Source organism: Ambystoma mexicanum, chromosome 2q, assembly GCF_040938575.1.
Source record: "Ambystoma mexicanum isolate Mex_15411 chromosome 2q, UKY_AmexF1_1, whole genome shotgun sequence".
NCBI lineage: Eukaryota > Metazoa > Chordata > Amphibia > Caudata > Ambystomatidae > Ambystoma > Ambystoma mexicanum.
Window position 1 is genome coordinate 74,111,969 of NC_090924.1, and position 22,306 is coordinate 74,134,274.

The window sequence follows — 22,306 nt, forward strand, 5'->3', positions numbered from 1 at the left end:
CAGTAGGCGTGATCAGGTGGGCTATGGAACATCTTGAAGGCCATCCTGAACTAGGCCCCACTGGACATCACTATAACTGACCAGGAGAGTGGTATTATTGGTGATCCTTTTGGAGTAGGCCGCAGAGGTTGTGACCCATTTACCCAGGTCATAAAGCTTTTTAGTCTTTGAGGGGCTTCAGACGAAGACAGTGGAACTCCCGCTCTTTTCTGAGTGGTAGTGACCACCAAGGAATCTGGTGTAGCATGACCCCTTCTGTAGAGTGGGTCGGAAGGTGATGTGCGGAATAATTTGGGTTGACTGCCCGTGTGAGAGACAGGGACAGCAAGGAAGGGGTCAGGCGCCTCTTTATAGAGTTTAGTAGGGGGATGGCTTCACTAGTCGGAACCTTCTCCTTGAGAATACTCTCCACTAAAGTCTGGAGCTGCCTTGTGTTGCAATTTGCAAATGATTGGCTGCTCTTTTTAAAATAGCATTAAACATCTGGTCGTCAACAGGAGAATAAGGGGGATCTAGGCAGATGACACCCGGGTCAGGGGTACGAGTTGGTGATAGCCAAGGGCCATGATTCACCGCCTGATCCTGGTCCTGGTCCTAGTCCTAGTCTTGATCAGCCGTGTCTTGTACAAAAGGATTAAAGTCCTCATAAGTATCCTCCTGTGTTGGGTCCTCTGGGACATGCAAGATATCTTCCTTGTGTCCCTGTGCAGAGATGGGCAATCTCTGCAGTTTGTAAGAAATGTGGCAGGAGTCCTCTTCCCTGGGTCTTTTAGGTGTAATGTACCGGTCAGAAGAGTCAATAAACTGGGTTATTTTGGCAATACCTGTCAGTATTGTTCAAACCTCTCCCCAGTCCATAGGAAGGATCTGGACATGGGCAGGGTTGCTCAGGAGGGGGAGATTTTCCCAATAACGCTTTAGAGAGGCTGGGGGCTTCAGAATACTCCTCTCGACGAGAGGGGGTGCCCTTGTACTCTGTGGCCACTGAAATAATAGCCGCAAGGCTTTCGTGAATTTTCGGTGGTTGTATCGAAGGTTTCGACGCGCCTAAAGGCGCAGTCATGGTCTGTGACTCGGAGGCCTTAGGTGCTTGTGCGCCCTTGGACAGTGTGTCGACGACGGTATGTTTTTTAGGTTGAATGCCTGTTCCAGAGGGATGCCCAGTCGCATGCTGCGAAAGCGGTTGCATGGAGGGTGCCGATCCTCGAGGTTCGGTATTTCGTCTTCGGCCCTGTTGGCATTGGGCACTTGGCCGATTCCATCGAAGAGGCCTTAGTGTTCTGTTTTTGGTCCCCTTGGTACCTTTGTAGCCGGGGTGTGATCTCCCCATAACAGAGCCGGTGGCCTGTCTGTCAGGGCCGGGCATTTGGGAGCTTGCAGGATCCGCTGAGAGGTTGATGGCTTCCAATTCGGAGCCATGGCTGCCGACGGATTCCTCGTCATCCAAAGCGAGGGCGCCAACAAGGGGGGGGGGGGGGGGGGTCTGGGGGGAGCTTTCGACCTGCATAGCGTAGGCTGTCCACCGTTTAGTCCGCCTGTCTTTCAAGGTTTTCGGTCGAAAGAGCTTACAGGTCTTGCATGAGCACTCATCTTGGTCTCGGGGAAAGACACTGATTGCAACAGCGATTGGGTGTCCTTCCAAGGAAACTTGCCATTACACGACGGGCAAAATTTAAAGGGCGTTCTCTCCATAGCATAGGGTAGCGGCAGCCAGACCAAGAAGAGAAAGAGAGGAGTAAAGGAAATAGTTTCTTAGAGATGAATAAACCCAGGGCCCCACTCTCCCTACTGTAAGGGCCTAACTGGAGGGCCGAGGCCAAGCGGTAGACAGTCATCGAGCAGTTGTAGATGTCTTTGGTGGCAGGAAACCCACAAGCAAGTCATTGAGAAGATTAGTCAGCAGACTAGACGACCGTAGGTCGTGGGGTCTAAGTTCTCAATAAAAAACTCTTGCAAGCTCTGCGTAAGCGACCAACTAGCTTGGCAGAAAAAATAAATCTGAGGGACCTCGATACGTGAGGAATTTTGTGTACACGTCACGTTAGGGATAGTGTTACAGTCATGCCCATGTCGTCCCCCCGCACTCTTTTGCTCTTCGAAAGAAAGATGCAATACTCTGCGATTTCCACTAGATGTCGGACTATATGCACAGCATGTGATTCTAAGCAGATTCCCAAGCATCAGAAACAATATATAGACAGGTCTGTAGCTGACGGAAACCTAGAATTAAAGAATGACACAGCAGTGATGCAGGCAATACACAGAAGGCAAATAACCAAGAGAAAACAAAAACGGCAAAAACAGAACAATCAACCAGGGAACCTAGAGGAAGGCATGAACCGCAGAGATGCAAACAATACAAGCAAACAACCAAGGATAGTAAAACAACACCTGGCAGAACATCTACCAAGGTAGCCAAGAGTAAAAAATAATGCAATAACAGGCAAAGAACCTAGAAGAAAGAGATCGACAGGGATGCAGGAAGTGCGATGAAAGCAAGCAACCATGGATACGGTTACTTACCTGTAACTATTGTTCTCCAGCTTGGGTCTGGCATGGATTCACATGCTCATTAATATTCCCAGTCAGGCTGGGAATCCTTGGCAAAAGAAAAAACAGTTTCACTTTAACTTTAAAACTGTATTTCTCCTCTAAATCAATCGCTGAGCTCTGGGTCATACTGTCCCAGCCAATAATTGCTCTCTCTAAGCCCCTCCTCTAGCAGCCATCTTCAGATTTGGTAACACGTAAAGTGGCAGTATGACCAAGAAGAGCCGCAGAGGGGCAGGAGGGAGGGTTTGCATGTGAATCCATGCCAGGCCTATGCTGAAGAACAATAATTACAGGTAAGTAACTTGTTCCTTCTCCAGCATGGGGTCTGGCATGGATTCACATGCTCATGAAGAAATAATACATAGCAGTACAATATTACATAACAGCGGGCGGTGGCAAGGCTCAACAGAAGCAATTACTCTTACCTCCGGAACAGGCTCAACTTCAAGTGAACAGGTTGCATAGCACTGCTTGGCCGACCCTGGACTCCTCCCTGGAATCCATGTCGACTCAGTAGAATCTTGTGAATGTGTGCGCAGACCTGCATATAGCAGCCCTGCAGATGTCCAGCAGGGTCACACCAGACACGATTGCCATCATCGCAGCGATCGTTCTGGTGGAATGGGCTCTCGGACGGCCAAGCAGCTGTCGGTTTGCCAACCAGTGACAGTGGGTGATACAGCCGGAGAGCCACCTCGAGATGGAAGCCTTGGACAATGCCTTCCCATGGTTCACAGGACCAAAGTTCACAAACAGTTGAGACGTCTTCCGAAAACTCTTTCATGTGTGCCACGTAGAGCTTCAGAGGACGAACAATGTCGAATGAGTGCAAAGTCTTTTCAGCCGGTGACTAAGGTTTTTGGAAAAAACACAGGCAACACCAAAGGCTTGTTGAGGTGGAATTCCGACTGAACCTTCTGCATAAAAGAGCGGTGTGTCCTAAGCACGACCCTCGACTCGTGGAAAGTCAGATATGGCTGTTTGCAGGAAAGTGCCTGGATCTCACATAACCTCCTGGTGGAGGCGAGTGCGACAAGGAAAGCCGTTTTCCATGATGGGAATGAGAGGGGTCTGATGCATAGGCTCGAAAGGGCCCTCTTCCCCCATGAGCCTCGCCAGCACCACATTGAGTTCCCATGACGCGCCAGGAGCCTCCACCCGCAGGAACGATCGAAATAGTTCCTTAAGGAACTCCTTGACTAGACGGTGGGACCAAAGAGAAGACCGTCCTGGAGACCTGGTGTAGCGGGAGATAGCCGCCAGATGCACCTTGCTAGAGGCGTGCGCCAGCTCCGCCTTGGCCAAAAACAAGTACGGAAGAATCTGCGGGGCCGTGACCCTCATAGGATTGATCTGCTGCGTCCAGCACCATGTAGCAAAATGCTTCCACTTGTGTCCGTAGCACTTAAGAGTCGACAATGCTCTGGCAAGAAACTCCCTGCAGTCCGCCAGCAACTCGTACCCTCCTAACTCTAAGGCTGCAGGATCTAATCCTTCAGGTTCAGCGATCCTGGATGCAAGATTGCGCCTCCTTCTCTGGCGAGCAGATCTGCGACCACTGGCAGCTTGACTGAAGGTGATGTTGACAGGCTGAGAAGGTCTGGGTACCAAATCTGCCTCGGCCACACGGGGGCGGACAAGGATCATCCTGCATCGGCACCATTTGAGTTGATTGATCACTCGCAGCAGGAGAGGGGGAGGGGGGGTGGGGGGGACACGTACCGGAACAGGCCTTCCCACAGGAAGGAAAAGGCATACCCAATGCTTCTCAGCTGGTGGAACCTGCCGGCGAGTTTCTGGCATTTGGAATTTGTCGCTTTCGCAAACAGATCGATCTGCGGTCTGCCCCACTTGAGGAAGAGGCGGTTCACTTGATCCTGTCGAAGTTCCCACTTGTGGCAGGAACACAGCTCCCGGTTGAGGGAGTCTGCGATGGTGTTCTTGACTACCGCGAGGTGAAAAGGGATGAGGAACATCTCTTGGGCAACAGCCTAGTGCCACAAACCCTGCCCCTCTCCGGAGAGCACTAGGGGTCTGGTGCCGCACTGCTTCCTGAGGAAGAACATTGTGGTGGTATTGTCTGTGAAGACCCTCACCACCTTGCCCTTGGGGGACATAAGGAACGACTTGAGGGCCCAGAACACTACCCGCAGCTCCAGGAAATTGATGTGGAGATCCCTCTCCTCTGGCAGCCACAGGACTCTGGCGTGGAGATGTTCGGTGTGGGCTCCCCAGACCTCCAGTGAAGCGTCTGTGATGACCGTCTCCTGGTACGGGGTGGGGGGACCTCTGGAACCCTGTGCCCCCAGCGATGTAAGCGCGCACGCCCCACCACCTTATCGCTAAATGGAACTCCTCATCGAGAGCAATCTTATCTACTAAACTTCCAGACACATGGATCCACCTAGCGTCCAGGAATTGAAGGGGTCGCATCCACAACCTACAACATCATGCCGAACAGCAACTTGTTGGTACGCACTGTGGCGGTCTTCAGTGCCAACAGCCGTTGCACCTTGCCCAGCAGGGCCGCTACTCCTCTCTCCCGAGGGTGTCGGCAGGCAGGAGACTGTGTTGAGCCTGACCCCCCATGAACAGCGCATCCTGTGATGGTATCAAGCCAGACTTTGGCTAGTTGATGGAGAACCAAAGATCCGTCAGCAGCCGGACAGTCCTCTCTGTGTGTTAAAGGGCCACTTCACTTGACTTGGCCCAGATGAGCCAGTCGTTGAGGTACGGGTACACGTGTATCCCCTGTAGACGCAGATGGGCTGCCACTGGCGCCAGGCACTTTGTAAACACCCTGGACACCAACTTCAGTCCGAAGGGGAGCGCCTTGAATTGGTAGTGCCTTCCCTGTACTACAAAGCGCAGGAATCTCCGATGCTTCTCGTGAATGTGGATGTGAAAGTATGCGTCCTCCAGATCCAGCGACGTTAAGAAGTCTCCTTCCTCCAGTTGGCCGAGCATGTGCTGCAACATGACCATCCTGAATTTTTGGGACTTGAGGTATTTGTTGAGACGCTGCAGCTCCCGGTCTTGTTTACCAAGAAGTATCTGGAGTAGACTCCGGAGCCCCAGAGTCGCTTTGGAATCAGCTCTATATCCCCTTTTCTCATCATGGCCCGTACTTCCTGCAGGAGCTGAGGTATGTGCTGCTCCTGCCAGGCCACAGGAGGTATCCGCAACACTTCTGGAACTCTAGAGTGTGTCCGTGAGAGAGAGCATCCAGCACCCATCGCTCGGTGGAGATCTTCATCCACTCACTGACTAAGCCTGCCAGCCGGCCTCCCACAGGGGTGCATGGATGGGGGCCGGACCTCCTGACCGGTTCAATTTTGCTTTGGGGCCTGCATGACACCTTGGGAGCAACAAAGACGTTTGCCACCTCCACCGAAAGCCTTGGAACGGCCTCTGTAGGCCTCCTGGGTCATGGACCTGGAGGGTTGGTGGTATGAAGAGGACCCTCTGTTGAAACCCTTGGACGATCTGCCAGACTTCCCCCTGGAGGCAGGAAAGGACAGGCGATTTTGAAGAGTGCCCAAGGCACGAGCCGTCTCAGTGTCAGTGTTAATAGCTTGCAATGACTCGTCAACAGCCTCCCCAAAAAGGCTGTCCCCGTCGTAGGGCATATCCAGGACCCTAGTTGGAATCATGACGAAAGTTGGTGGCTTTTAGCCAGCCACAACAACGGAGGCAGACACTGTTCTCCCCATCTGTCGCAACACTGTGTCCGCGACGTCCAGGGCCACTGTGATGCCATTGTGCATTGCCACCTCGACCCACTGGTTGTCATGTAGGAACTCCAGCAGTGGGGCCATCTTATACCACAGCTCCCTGTCGTATTTGGCCAGGATTGCAAAGGCGTTTGTCGCTTTGACCATCAACGCCGCTGAGTAGATTACCTTTCTTCCCATGGCATTTCGCTTTCCCCCACCTCGCTATCTGGAGGGATGGAGGATGACGACGAGACAACCGAGTCCTGGCAAGGCAGTGAACGTAGGCACTAGGATGCCCGCTCCGGCTCCCAGTATTTTTTCTTCAGCTGATCTCTCTTGGCTGTGACCATGGCCGGGTTCCAAATCCAAGCCAGGCCTTCCTCCCAAACGTCGTCCAGGAGAGGCACCGCCAAGATGGTCTTCCTCTTGGCTTTGCATTGTTGATATAGGAAACCTTCCTTCCTTGTCTCCGCTGGTGTCAATCCGACACTCTGGCGGCCATGGCCTGGAATGACCCCACCTCATCTGGGGGAGAAGCCCTTGGCTGCGGCAAACTGAGCGCCGTGGCCATATGGTCATCCGTGTCAGTCGTCGCCGTGTCCATTTCTGTGTGTCTGGGGGGCGAGGGAGGGCACATGTAGAGGTTACTGTGGCGGCGTAGGGTGCTGCTTCCTCTTTTTACCATGGGTTGGTCTGGAGCTGGCGGTGTTGTCGGCATCAGTTTCTGAAACTCCGACCAGGGTCGAAAGGATGTCCAGCGACACATCCCTCGGAGGGGTCGGGCAGTAGCTTACGGGGCCCTGTACCGTCAGCAGTAGATCTGCCGTCATCCCCATCGGGATTGTCACCGCCGGCGTCGTCCTGGATCGTGTGTATGGACACCTCCCTCCCCGCCCCCACTCCTTTTCTGCATCCCAGGAAGTTGGGTCCGGGCTCAGGGATGGCGTCCTCTTCTCCGATGTCCTCTCCACCGGCCTGGCCAAAGCCTCCTGTTTCAGGGCCAGGGGTACTCTGGGCACTGCCGGGGCTACCTTAACTCCATCGTCGTCTACTAATTCACCTGGGCCGCCTGGGTCTTCTGAGGCAGGTCGGTCGTCTTTCCTATGCCTCAGATTTCCTCTTTGAAGAGGAGCTAGAATGATAGCTAGAGATGGAGGCAGATGGTGAAGATGAGCACGCCCTGCACGCCGCGGAACCCATTTGCGCAGCGCCCCTGGTGGAAACAGACTCAGTGCTTGGCCTTGTCTTGGGCCCCCGACGGATGGAACGCTCGCAAAGGACTTAGAAGCCCGCTTTTCGGACCGACCAGTCCTGGGTGAAGCATGCTCCTGCTTCCCGCACAGGGCAGAGGCTTTGCCGCCAGCCGACTGACGATCCTTCATGGTTTGTTTGAAGAACCCAAGGCAGATTTCGCAATCCCCTTCCCTGGGATCCGGATTGAGACAGAGGCACTGGAGGAGTTTGTCCTCTACAAACACATTCCGCAGTTTGCAGCTGGAGCAGAGGTTGAAAAGGGAACTTCCCTCCTCCTCCAATATGGCCCGGAGTGCGGAGTAGATCTGATGGCCTTCTGGAATCTTCGATGATACTTCGACGAATCTTGCCATTGAAGGGTGTTGAAATTCACTGACAAACGGATCCCCGCTTACAGGCTGATGTACAGAAAGAGCACACAGGCTCCGTTTGACAAAAAAAAAAAATCGCACATTTTACCGAAAAAGCACAAAAAAAGTAGATCAGCTCACAGAGCAAAACACGTGGACTCCCAACACTTGAACGTGCGGTAAAAATCGACTGCCAGAGGAAGGGGCTTGGGAAGCGGGCAGTCATTGGCTGGGGACAGCATGACCCAGAGTCCAGTGATTGGTTTAGAGGAGAAATACAGTTTGTAAGTGAAAGCGAAACTGTTCTCTCTTTTACCAAGGATTCCCGGCCTGACAACGGGGAATATTCATGAGCATGTGAATCCATGCCAGACCCCATGCTGGAGATCTATGGGGAACCACTGTTGGCATTCTGGCAGTCTATGCACAAACCCCTGCAACCTCTCCCCCCCCCCCCTCCAAACCCCTGCTGTCCTTAGTTCTTCTGGACATCATCCAGAATCTGCTGTCTCACCAACACGACCTCTGGATCTTGGCATTTTAACAATGTAATGGATCCATCGGTGGACCGTACCCACCTGGGGGCAGAGATTCAACAATGCACACAAAACTGCGTACCTTCACAGTGGCAGTTGACCTGTGTGGAGGGTGGTTAATGGAGGTTCTAGGGGCTTTTTGTTCCATTCTGAGGCACACACTTTCATGTCCATGTCCTGGTTGGACTACTTGTCTTGAGAGAACAAGTACACTGTTTAATCGGTCAGGTTTTTAGCAAGGGGCATCTCCGACCACTCTCCGCCCCTCATTGAACAGACCCAAAACCTCAGTCGGGGTGGCGAATCAGCAGCAATTATCTGGGCTTCCCATATATCCTGAAGGGATTAGGGCCAAAACAGAAGAATACTTCACACTGGATCGGTTGACGCTTTGGGAGTGCTACAAGGCGGTGCGGAGGGGGGGGGGGGGAGACTGGTGTCCCTGATCTCCGCTAGGCGCAAGAACCATTTCCATCAGGTGAGGGAAGCTGAAAGCACGGCTGAGGAGTTGGAGGAAGGCATTCTCCGAGCAGATACACCCGCCACACATGGGCTTCTTCTGGCAGCCCTGGAAACACTGAACAATATTCATATGAATATAACACTAGACAGGCACATGGGAATAGGCTGAGCAGAATATACGACACGGGGGATATAGTAGGAAAGATGCTGGCTTAGTTCGAGTGCCGAGATGAAGGTAATAGGCATGTCAGGGAAATAGTGGATGAAGAGGGCATGGGTCACATTGAGAACTCGGAGATCGCTGAATGTTTTGCACGATATTACGAAACACTATACCGAGCTCCAGAACGATAGGTCAACAACCCCAAACTGCTGGACAATGTGCGCTCCCCCGCCTCTCCCGGGACCAATTGTCTGACTTGAACTTAGAGATCACGGTAGAAGAGATTGTAGAGACCACCTCTCACTATAATCAGGGAAATCCCCCAACGGTTTCCCGGTGGAGACATGGAAGAGGGTGGACGATCAGACGGTCCCACAAATATTGGATGTGTCTCCACAGTAAGGAAGCAGGCACTTTCCAGCCAGACCTGAAGCAGGCAGCCATAGTTGTCCTTCCCCAAAAAAGAAACTCCCTAACTTATGTTCTTCCTTGCGGCCTATACCTCTTATAAATAGTGAACCTAAGATCTTGACAAAAGTGCTCGCTAATAGATTACTGCGGGTTATCGCCTCTTTGATACACCCTGACCAGTGTGGCTTTCTCCTACAATAATACCCCCGTATGAATATTAGGCTACTCCATCTAGCCATAGACCGAGCTTCTTGCAATAGATTTTGAAAAAGCTTTTGATTTGGTCCAGTGGGAGCACTTCTGGACATTGATGGCGGGCATGAGGTTCGGGGAGCAGTTTGTGAGCTGGATCAAACTTATACATGGCCCCCGTCACCACTGTTCGGGTAAATGGGGTTACAGCCAGACCCTTTCCCTTGGGCCGGGGGATGCAGCAGGGCTGCCAACTTTTTTCCCCTCTTTCACAATTGCGATGGATCCCCTGGCCATTAAACTCTGTACAGATCTGGCTCGAGAGCTTTCGTTGGCCCACGGGTCATAGGGATAGGATCTCCCTGTACGTGGATGATGTACTAATATTTTTGAGTAACCCTAACATTTCCTGCCCTGTGGTGACCCAATACCTCTGCTGGTTCTATTTCCAATACAGGGTGGAGACCAAGCGATGCCCCCTTGATAACTGTTATAGGGTTTCCCTGGCAGGCTTTCGCTACCTAGGGATCCATGTTGGTTTGGTCCCCACTGCTTTTCTAACACGTAACCTCCATCCAATTGTGGAGCAGTTTCGACAGGATGTGAGACACTGGCACACTCTTCCCATATCAATTCTGGGACGGGCGGCATTGTTTAAGATGCTTATGTCACCCAGGTTTCTCTACGTACTTCAAAACATACCATTTCCGATTCCGTGGTCATAGTTTGCCAGATTAGATTCGATTCTTAGAGAACTGCTATGGAATGGGAAACAAGCCAGGATTGCTCTGGCCACATTGCAGTGCTCAGTGTGGGAAGGGGGTATCAGGTTGCCTAATCTGCTACGTTATTATTGGGTGGCGCAGATGCCAGTCATTAATGACTGGTTGTATGTGGACTCTTGCTCACCCCACATTAATGCTGAAGCATGCTTGGATGGGGGAGATTACACCGGCCCAGCTATTGTATGCGGGGGCAAGACCCAAACGAACCGCCGCATTGGATGGGGTGGGAAGCCAACTTTGGCACAACCCATGTAGCGCAACTCATTCCTGCCCAAGATCAACAAGGTGGGAGTGTTCCAGAAATGGGCCTCCTGCGGCATTAACTCTGGGTCACGATTTGACCGATGGAGGTGTGGTTCCGTTCCCCAATCTATAGGCTTCCTATGGGCTCCCAGAGACAAAGTTTCCACCATATCCAGATTACCCATGCCATTCGTGCCCAGTTTACAAACATACAGGATGTCCCGCCTTGCTGCCCATTGGAGGCCAATGTGGTCGCACAGCGAATTCCCGGGAAAGTTACCTCCTTTATGTATCAATGTTGGTCTTCTTTCTCCACATCGGGAATGGTTGAATTACAGCGCAAATGGGAGGCGGATGTGGACATCATTGACCCACAGGATTGGGGTGGAGGCCCTGATGTCCTCAAGGGAGGTGGCGATCTCCACAACTTTGCCTAGTGCAACTCAAGATTCTGCACAAGGTGTACTATGCTCGTACTCTACGCTTCAGATGGGGCCGGTCTGCTCACGGGTGGTGCCTAAGGTGTGACCGAGCAGATGGTAAGTTTATCCACATTATATGGGAGTGGCCGTTTACCTGTTGTTTCTGGGACAGGGTTCTGAATAAACTTACCGGGGTAGTTGGTGAGCGGATACCTGCTGATCCAACGCTGTTGCTGGGCATTTGGGGTGCCCAATCCTACAACCGGTGGGACAAGCTACTGATATCAACCACGGCTATTCTTGCAAAAAGAAATATAGACATGGTTTGGGGGGTTCGGAGGTGCCTACACGCGGCAAATGGGTTTCTGAAATGGATGTGTGCATGTCTTATGAAAGGAGAATTTGGAATGCCTAACCAAATTTCAGAAAATATGGTGTAAATGGGAGGAGGCTAGCTGATGGTATCAACCTTTTGAGTGATGTAAGTGGCGGGTGTGGGCTGGAGATGCACAATACCCCATTTCGCCCTTTTTGACGTCTCTTCGTTCAGTATCCAGTCAATCACTGTATTTCGTCTGTTTTGGTTGATGCATGTCATGTTTTGTTTAAATTATAATAAATTGTCATATTAAAAAAATAGATGTGGACTGGGACCAGACAGGTCTAGCGCCCACCTAATACCAAAAGGCCCACCGCTGCTTTTTCTGGGAAAGGGTTTTCCATATAAAGTATTTCCTGGAAGAGCGTGAAATGACAAGCTGGCCAAACAGGGCAAAAAATACACGGCATAGCCATTTTGAGTATGTGGTACTAGACCACATTATGCGGTAAAATCCAGAGTGCACACAAGAAAAATGAAAACCACTGTTGAAAAATACCTGCTGGCAACAGCCAGTCTTGGGCACATCGTTAAGTTGATAGAAACTTGTTAGGGAGATCTATAATTTTTATAATTGTTATGCTTCATTCCCTCTCCTAGTGAAACCCCCAGCACTTTCAGCTGAAATGCTACCTGCCTCATTTGTGCGACTGACACCTTTGGACAACGATATCGTATGCTGTAAGCCACCTACCCACTGCTACACTGTATAAGGCCCAGCTCCAAAACATTCACCTGCATAATTGACAATTGCACCGAACGAACACTGCCAAATGTTATGATGTTATCAGGCTTCTTCCGTATATAAAACTGCCTGACCACATTCTCAGTGACCGCCTCTGATAACACAGATACACACTATTACCGTACTACCTCTGCTAATTTACTAGGATCCCTGATATGATTGAACTAACAGTATTTGTGCACAACCAGGCGAAATTGTGGTAACTGTCTCATATGTTGCTCGCAAGCTAAACTAGCAAATCGCACTCACATGCCATGGCAATGTTTTTGCACTCAAATGCAAAGATCTTTATGCTATAACTGTCTACTAGTCCATACTTTGAAATTGCTTAGGAAATACAAATGCCTGCATTACGTGGACTAGCCAGTATTGCTGCATAGCCTCTTACTAGTTCTTAGACATGCTACCCTAGTATAACGTCTTAGCTATGTGATGTTTACGCTAACGCATATGATAATATACATTAGCCAATAACTAAATTACTATGGCCCTACTCTGATTGGCTGATGCACTATGTTGCTGCCCTAATTTGCACTGCTGAACTTTGCTAGTGTCCCTATTGAACGGTGCCCCATGACCCTACCTGAATTATGCACGCATTAGTTCCCATACTATGTCGGTGCCCTTACTCAAAATGGTGCTTCATGCTGATGCCATTATCTTAACTACTGCATGAGGCTCAAGTGCTGCTGCTGCTGCTGCTACTACCTATGAGTTGCTCTATGCCGCTAATGATAATACCTTATTAGCTCTCCATTAGCCTTCAGGCACCAGCTCCCTAGAAAGTTATACGCCCACCAAATACTAGTATGCTCCTTACAGTCACTAGCCAGACTGCCTACATCGCATTTCCTATACAGAGGCTTATGCTCTACCTCATGAAATCCCATTTACCAACCTTTGGGAATCTATCCACCATGGTGCCCTCCTATTTGGCCAATAATACTACCAAACAATTCTTAGATGAACAAGTTACTTTCTTACCTGGTAACGTTCTTTCGATGGGATGGTCCGACGACGTATTCGATATCTATGACAGGTAATGTCCACAGCTGTGTTGCTGCAGAAAATCTTTGGCATCTGCGTCGATGACGTTGAAGCGCCGTCCCCGAGGACCTCCTCCAACGGCCGATGTCACTCGATGTGATAAGTAGGACGCACGACGCCCATAGCCTCAGTTATAATTTTTCCCAGAACGTGTGCCACCAGTATTCTGCCGGTCAGACACACAAGGCCTTGCAGAACGCAAGCTGCAATCGCAAAAGAAATTCTGCAGCGGGGAAGGTAGGGAGGAAGCGATGTGGAATACGTTGTCGGACCATCCCATCGAAAGAACGTTACCAGGTAAGAAAGTAACTTGTTCTTCGAGGGGCTTGGGTCCTGCGACGTATTCCATATCTATGACAGACTCCCAAAGCAGTACCAAGCAAGGAGGTGGGAAAAGAATTTAGAACACAAATTTAGTATGCCCAATCAAATTGCGGAATATAGGACTGCCTTGCCAAAGGCCAGATCCTGCCCTCTGATGGAATCGAGGGAGTAGTGACGTACAAAAGTATGTACTGAAGCCCAGGTGGCTGCATCACAGATGTGACGAATAGGAATACCCCTCTGCAGGGCAGTAGACTCAGCCACTCCCATGGTAGAATGGGCCTGCAAGCCAGCCGGAGGGTCCTTACCCCGCCAAGCGGTAACACTCGGAGATAGCTAAAATAATCCAACGAGACAAAGTCTGTTTCGTCACAGCTTGTCCCAAACGCTTTCCAGCGTAACCAATGAAAAGCTGATCGTCCACTCTGACCCGGGACATGCGCAAAATATAAAAGCTCAACGCTCTCCTAGGATCAAGCCTCTGGAGCCTCTCCTCTTCCTTACCAGGATGTGGAGAATAGAACGCCAGAAGAACAACCTTCTGGCTCAAATGAAATTCCGAAACCACCTTCGGAAGAAAAGGACGAACTCCAAGGACAACCCTGTCCTTATGAAACAGTGAAGGGTGGCTTAACTGAAAGTGCCTGTAACTCACTCACTCTGCAAGCGGAAGTAACCGCAACCAAAAACACAGTTTTCAGAGTCAACAGCCTCAAGGGGCAAGAATGTAAAGGCTCAAACGGAGCACCCATAAGAAACTTAAGAACAAGGTTCAAATCCCAACCGGGCACCAGAAAAGGTGACGGAGGGAACACAATAGTGAGCCCTTTCAAAAACTGCAAAATTAAAGGAATCTTAAAATAGGAACACTCTTCAGACGAGCGCTTAAATATGGACAGCGCCGCCAGGTAACCTTTAATTGCAAGCCCCTGTGGGCCAAAGAAAGCAAAAGAGACAGAACCATGGGAATGTCGCATTAAAAAGGATCCACATTCTTAACTCTGCACCAGTCGCAGAACTTTCTCCAACGGCAACGGTACAGAGACCCTGTTGCTGGCCGCCTGGCCGAGAGCAACACCTCCATCACGTCTTCAGGGAGGTCCCAATCCTTATACCTCAACCTTTCAGAAGCCAAGCGTGAAGGTTGAGGGATCGGACCTCTGGATGGAGAAACTGACCACCCGTCCCGTGAGAGCAGATCGTCTCGGTAGGGAAGACGACATGGAGGGCAGATGGACAAGTCGAGAAAGTCTCCGGGTACCACATCCTCCAGGCCCACGCCGGAGCAATGAGGATCATCCAGGCACAAACCTCCGTAACCTCCGCAGTACTTGCGGGATGACGGAGACTGGAGGAAACGCGTACAGCAGTGGGAATGTCCACTCCACCACGAACGCGTCTCCTAGAGCTCCTTTTGGAGGAAATTCCTGCAAGCAAAACCTTTCGCACTTCCGGTTGACACTGGAGGCGAAGAGATCTACTTGAGGGGACCCCCAAAGGGCGAAGATCTCCAAGAGAATCTCCTGAGCCAGCTCGAACTCATAAGAGACCGTGCTCTGCCTGCTCGGAGCGTCCGCCGTCTCGTTGTCGTCCCTGGCCAGATGAACAGCCGAGAACGAAACTTCCTGCTGGATGGCCCAGAACTCGAGCTGCATCGCCTCCCTGCAGAGAGGAAGTGACCCTGCCCCCCCCCCCTTTTTGTTGAGGTAGTGCATGGCCACTGTGTTGTCTGTTAGAATCAGGACACACTTTCCTCGCACAGTCGGCAGAAAAGCCTTCAGGGCTAGCCTGACGGCCCTGAGCTCCAACAGATTGATATGGAGTCTGGACTCTGACGGAGACCAACGACCGCTGACTCAACTCATTGGCATGAGCTCCACATCCCGTGAGGGATGCGTCCGTCACGATCGTCACCTCCGGCCACGGCAGCCAAAAAGGGGGCCCCCTTCATCAGATTGCCTTCGACGGCCCACCACAGAAGGTCCTGGGCGACCGAGGGCGGCACCTGAACAGGGTCTCTGACAGCCTGCCGAGGACTGAGACCACTGGAGCTTGAGAGGCCACTGCAAAGATCTCATCCGCAGACGAGCCTCTGGCACCAGAAGAATGCAGGAGGCCATGAGGCCGAGCAGTCTCAAGAACTCGGACGCTGGGAGAGTCTGGGCAAGTTGAAACTTGTGCACCATCTGCTGAATGTGAAGAGCCCTCGCCTGGGGAGGAAAACACTGCCCCAGGGATGTGTCGAGCACTGCTCCGATGTACTGGAGCCGCTGTGTTGGTGTCAAAGGGGACTTCTTTAAATTGAGGGAGAAGCCCAGCTTGTGAAGGGAGTGGCAGGTGACGGACAGATGATCCAGGACTTGCTCGGGAGAGCTCCCCCTGATCAACCTATCATCCAGGTAGGGGTAGACGGGAATCCCCCCTTTCCTGAGATGCGCTGCCACCACCACCATGAGGTGGGTGAAAACCCTTGGGGCGGAGGTCAATCCGAACGGCAGGACCCGAAACTGAAAGTGTGAGTCGCCAACCGCAAACCTCAGGTACTTCGTGTGCTTGGGATGGATCGGCACATGGAAGTAAGCATCCTTGAGGTCGAGAGACACCAACCAGTCCTGAAGTTGAAGGGCCTGGAGGACTTGAGAGAGAGAGTAACCATCATGAACTTGTCCTTCCTGAGGAGTTTGTTCAAACCGCGAAAGTCCATGATGGGTCTCAATCCCCCGTCTTTCATTTGAAATCAAAAAATAAGGGGAATACCATCCCTTGTTCCTCTCCGCTACAGGCACCAGTTCTATGGTGCCTTTCTCCAGCAGGGCTTGAATTTCCTGCGCAAGGAGCGGATCCGGACTCTTCAAAGAGAGGTTCCCAGGTGGATTGTCGGGAGGCCTCTGCCGAAAAGGAAGACAGTAGCCGTTGTTTGTGATCTCCAGAACTCACACATCTGAAGTAATGGCTTGCCACTCTACAAGATGCTGTGCCAGCCTTCCCCCAACCGTCAAACCATGGGACCTGGCCTCATGACTGAGCTGAAACGGCTGCGGAGTTGCCTGAGGGCAAAGAGGCAACTGCCCGAGCGGCCATGGCACCTCGAGTACCCTTGTTTCCACCTATGGCACTCTTACGGTGACCTCTTTGACTGCTAGCTCCTCTCGCTTTACTGAAGGACGAGTAATAGCGAAAGGAACCTCCCCTCCATTGCTGTCCCCTAGGACGAAAAGGCAGAGGTTGACGAACTGCAGCGCCCAACGACTTCGCTGCAGCTTTGGAGGTCTGCAACCTCTCAAGGCTCTCGTCAGCCTTGCTGCCAAAAAGGTGTTCACCGTCAAAGGGCATGTTGAGGAACCTGGACTGCACATCAGGAGCCAACCCAGACTTCCTCAACCACGTAAACCTGCGTATTACGGTGCTCGCCGCCATGGACCGGCTGACACAATCTGCCATGTCCAAACCCGACTGAACGGCCTCACACATGGCATCCTTGCCATCCTGAACCATAGCAGGGAAACCATCCCATTCGTCCCCTTCGGGAATAAGTTCAGCCGCTAAAGCAACAGTTCCACAGAGTGTGTGCGAAACGAGACAAGGCACATATGGAGTTGGCCGCCTGAAGTGCCATACCCCCCTGAAGAAAACACTTTCTTCGCCCAGCCGTCAAAACCTTTGTCGTCCCTATCCGGAGGGATGGTAGGATACAACGCCTGCTTTGCCGGGGCCGTAGCCGCCTGCCCCACCAAACTCTCCGGAGTGGGGTGCCTGGACAAGTAGCAGGGGTCGCTACTGGCTGGATGGTATTTTCACGACAAAGACTTGCCCACTGCCGGGAGACTCTCCGGAGCAGTCCAAGCCGCCGCCATCCTTCTCTGCAGAGCCATATGAAACGGCAAAACCGGGTCAGCGGGGGGACCAAGATCAAGGATGTCCGTGAGATCATCCTGAACGAACTCCCCTGGGGGAGCTGACCAACCCAAGTACTCGGGGACCCGAGACATAAGGCGCTGATATGAAGAATCGGCATGAGTGCCAGGCTCCGGCCTACAAAACTCCACCTCCGGAGAGGTGTCCAGTCCACTGGCATCATGCAGTGACTGCCTCAGGTCATCAAACTGGCTATGGCCCGAGAGAAGCTCATCTGGAACCGGAACCAAGCCGTCATCAGAGCCTTCATCACCCTCTGAAATGTACTCCAGCCGGGGAGAGGAAGACCTCTGGGGACCAAAGCAGTGCCTGACCTTAGCCAGAGCCTTTCTAGGGGCTAACCCCGTGCCACGGGGCCCCTCCGACACCACCGCCTCGAAAGGCGTCGAGGGCGCCGAACGAGTCGGCGTCGACAGAAAAGGCGTCGATGTTGAGCGATTCAGCGTCGACGTCAGCTGCAGCGCTGCCAGCATCGACACAGGCCTCGAAGCCGGAGCTCCGAGCAGGTCTCTCGACGACCTAGGCGCCGACGGCATTGACGTCTTCTTCGAAGACGGCACAGGATCACACAGTCTCGAGCGCGTCGAGGACCGGGACCTGGAACGGGCATGGCGAGAATGGCTACCCTTGTCCGAGTGGGACCTCTCCTGCGAGCCGTGCCGACCACCTGAGCCCAAAGGTGTACGAGCGGGGTCTCTCGACCGGTGCCAACCGACCCAACTCGGAGGCACGGACAGACCGGTGCCCTGCGATTCAAGAATCGTTAGCATCAGCTTCCCGAAGGAAGCCCATTCCTCCGGTGTTGCTTGCATAGAGGGATAAGCGACCCGCCGACGGGTGGAGTCCTCGGAAGAGGACAGGGAAGGCGACCGACGCAGGCGCTTCCGGGAATGCCTCAAAGAGGCGGAGGAGTGGCGAGACCGACTCCTGGAAGGAGACCCACTGGACTTCCGACGATGATGCGGAGAGAGTTGCCACTCGAGTCATCAGTCGAAAGCCCCGCAGACCTCGACTTCCGGGGCTTAGACACCCGACCTACCGACAGCTTCTTCTTGCGTTCCCGCTACGGCCTTTGCAGTGAGCGACTGGCAGTCGACAGTCGTCTGTATCGTGGGCCTCCCCGAGGCACCAGAGGCAGGCGTTGTGCGAGTCCATGACCGACATCTTGGACCCACAGTCCCCGCATTTCTTGAAGCCCGCAAGCGGGGTTGAAGACGAAGTAGACATCGCCACGAACAGGTCTTCACAAAAAACCGAACAGGTTCAACGAACCGAGAAATGAAAACAGCAAATTCCAAAGAGTCGAGGCGTACCGAGATTCACGAAGCGAACACGTTCGCGGAAAAAACGGAACTGAGGCTATGGGCATCGTGCGTCCTACTTATCACATCGACTGATGTCGGCCGTCGGAGGAGGTCCTCGGGGACGGTGCATCGACGTCATTGACGCAGACACTGAAGATTTTCCGAAGCAGCACAGCTGTGGACATTACCTGTCATAGATATGGAGTACATCGGAGGACCCGATCCCCTTGAAATGAATGATTCTAAACCCCTAATACCAAGTAATCCCTGCACTACCAAGGCTAGGAACACTTGCCTTCGAGCTAGGCTAGCCAAAATATTTGAGCCTCCTATTAGCTCACTTCCTACCACTATAGGAAAAGGACTCCCAAAACCTTACATAGCCCAACGCTTGCAAGCGCGAACCTAGCGCACAACTGTCTCCCTAGAACAAAAAAACCACTTCGCCCACAACCTGTAAACCTAAAACCCTACGAGCTCCCCAACTGACAGCCATGACTGCTACGAGCCATCCTATTAGAGGAGCTCTAATAAACTCCAGATCCTTAGTAGCGCACGCCACAGAAATCGCCGACCTGATCCAGAGTGAAGACCTAGACTTCCTCGCCATCACCAAGACATGGTTACACACTGCAGCAGGTCCTATGCTTATGCTAGCAGACCCTGACGGCTACACTATTTTGAGACAAGACAGACAAGGATCCAGAGGTGGAGGTATCGTTATCCGCAAATGCAGCCTCTCCATGGGATTAGCCACCCCGATCGACATCCAATCATGTGAGTTATTATCAGTTAAAGTACCACTGACCAATGCCCAAACCCTTAATATCCACCTGATATATCGCCTCCCCGGGCCATCGGGGAAATTTGAGGAGGATATCAACACTATTCTATCTAGTAATCTTAAAAGTTCAACGCAAGTACTTTTACTTGGAAACTTTAATCTGGGCTTTAATGACCCTTCAGACCAGCCTGCCTTAGCAACAGCAAACATTCTATCAGAACTTGGATTCACCCAAAGAAGCAAAACATCCACCCATAACAAAGGTAGAATACTCGATTGGGTGGCAGATTACAACTGCTTTCATTCATGCTCATTCATGCTCTCGACCAACAGACCCCCACCTCCACCAGCCCGCAGGGCTTCACCCACACCAACTAGAAACAAAAGGAGTATCACAGTGGATAGGCTTATCCCTGCCGTACACCCCCCACCCTTAACTTGCTGCCCGACAGTACTGACCCTGAGAGCCTGGTCGAGGAGTGAAACAAAATTATGGCCTCCTCCCTAGACCAGATCGCCCCCTCAAACTTGGACCAAGCAAGCCGAAAATCCATCTGAATAAATGGTTTACACCTTTCCTAAAAAACTTAAGGCAACAAAAAAAAACTGTGAGGCTGCTTGGAAAATACTACCGTCAGAAGCGAACAACCTCAAGCTTACCAAACTGTCATCCCTCTACAAAAAAGAAATATGCCTAGCTAAACGAATATCTTTCGACACTCGTATATCCCAAGCCAAGTCCAATGTGAAGGATTTACCATTCTTAAAGAAATAGAGACTCCCATAGCAATACCAGACACATGTACCAAAGATATAAAATGGTGCTCAGACATCCAACATGCTCTAGCCAATAAAAAAATCCACCTTACAAAATAGAATATCCAATAAACAAGCTTCTTTAAACAACCTACCCCCCACCTAAAATAATTGGGAATACCAACGAAGTCTAACCTACCCGATTCACCTTCTCCAAAGTATCTATTCTTGAGGTGGAAAGAATTATTCTGTCCCTCAAACCATCCAACTGTCAGGGTGATCTCTGCCCTGTGCAGCTCATCAAGGATGCGGCCCGAGAGCCATCACCTTTCATGACTAAGCTTATCAATGCGTCTTTTTCCACTGGTATCATCCCAACCAACCTTAAACAATCTTGGGTACTCCCACTCCTAAAAAAAAAACGACTCTAGATCCATCTACGCCAGGCTTGTCCAATCTTTTTGAATGTGGGGCCGAAGCATTAACTTTTTGTCACCCAGTGGGCCGGCGAGCCAAAAGTCAACAACCTCACCCAAAGCAGTATATTAAAACGCGATATTGTGCGACCTTTGACACAATAGCATCACAGGCAGTGATAACCATGCAGTCCCAAAGATAGCTTTTGGTGTCATGGGCAGTGATCAAAGGGTAGTTGCTTGTGATTTCTTTCAGTGTCTATGTGTTAATATTTTTCTGAAATAGTGGGGGCGACCAAGCGTAGCGAGGGAGATACAAGGTTTTAGGGAGGGTTTTGGGGGGTCCCCCCCCCCCAATAATTTTTTTTCAAATATGGGGTTGAAATACTGCATTTTACAGCAGAAAAGGTGACCAAAAACCCATAACTTTACAATCAGTTCTAAAGGGGAACATGAAAATTCCATGTCACCAACAGCAGAAAAGAACATTTTACAACAACACATTTTAATGATCAATGTGTCCACAGTGTAAGACAGCACTGTCACTGATGTAACACATTGCCATGCTGGTTGTACCCAAAATATGCCTCTGTAGCAACATGTCTATGCTAGCTGTTCCCAATTTAGGCTAGCATTGTCCTGTACAAAGCATGATTGATGCTGCCTGAGCATGTACAGTGTGCCCAATACATATGGCAGCTTATCTCTGTAACACACATTACTTCTGTGGTGATGAACGAAGCATAATTCAATTCAACAGATAAAATGTGGAAAAGCGATCACCCAAAGGTGAACCTAATTGAAGAAACGCAATGTGAGCACAATCTTAAAATATGCAACCTATCAGGCCTAGTGCACACTTTACCTTTTCTTTCTTTCACCAATAAATCGGGGGGAGAGCGCAAATGCAGTCCCCCACGACCAGAAATAATGCAGTCGTGTATCCCACATTTGTGGACATAGCAGGGGTCAGCAAATCCGATGTGCAATGGGTAAGCCTCACCCTGGGAGATCTGCCCTTGAGATCAGATTCTCCCCTTCCAGCTAAGTATGAGTTGCATGCAAGAGGGCAGGGGTTCGGTCAGTTCAGGGAAGCCCCGCTAAGCAAGGGTGAGAAGGCAGGTCCTGACCCAGCCCCAACCCTCCACCCCCTGGAAGCTCTGAGCGTCTGCAGAGCTGCCTGTCCCGCGTGTAGGGGGAAGCTCTGGCAGGCAGAGCCCAGCAGAAGAGCAGATTGTAGCGCAGTTCCTTTCTCCCATCAGGCCCTGCACAGCCCGAGATTTGTATAAATAGCAGGATGGCTCGAGCAGGCCTGTTGTACTCTGCCCACTGGCCTGTCGGCCCCACACGAGCCCATGGCCCTCCTGAGCAGAGCTGCTCAGCGCTGGCCCCACTGACACCATCATAATCATCTTGGACCTCGATGCTCCACCACCCCTGAATCTCAGAGTTCTGCTCAATGACAATGCTGAAGCTTTGACATTTTGCCGTAACCATATGCCGTGTTGTATCAGCCGAGCCTGCACAGCGCCAAAGGCAAGTATTCCCT

The 22,306-nt window shown here is 51.5% G+C and overlaps 1 protein-coding gene and 1 non-coding gene across 5 annotated transcripts in view; both read right to left on the bottom strand.

Annotated features, from left to right (window-relative positions):
* The window catches only part of ANKS3 (ankyrin repeat and sterile alpha motif domain containing 3), a 590,125-nt gene that overhangs the window by 77,669 nt on the left and 490,150 nt on the right, over window positions 1-22,306 (bottom strand). The window lies entirely within an intron of this gene.
* On the bottom strand, window positions 21,648-21,809 carry LOC138570434 (U1 spliceosomal RNA). Its single transcript, XR_011303494.1, has one exon. It is a non-coding gene; the product is annotated as a U1 spliceosomal RNA (small nuclear RNA).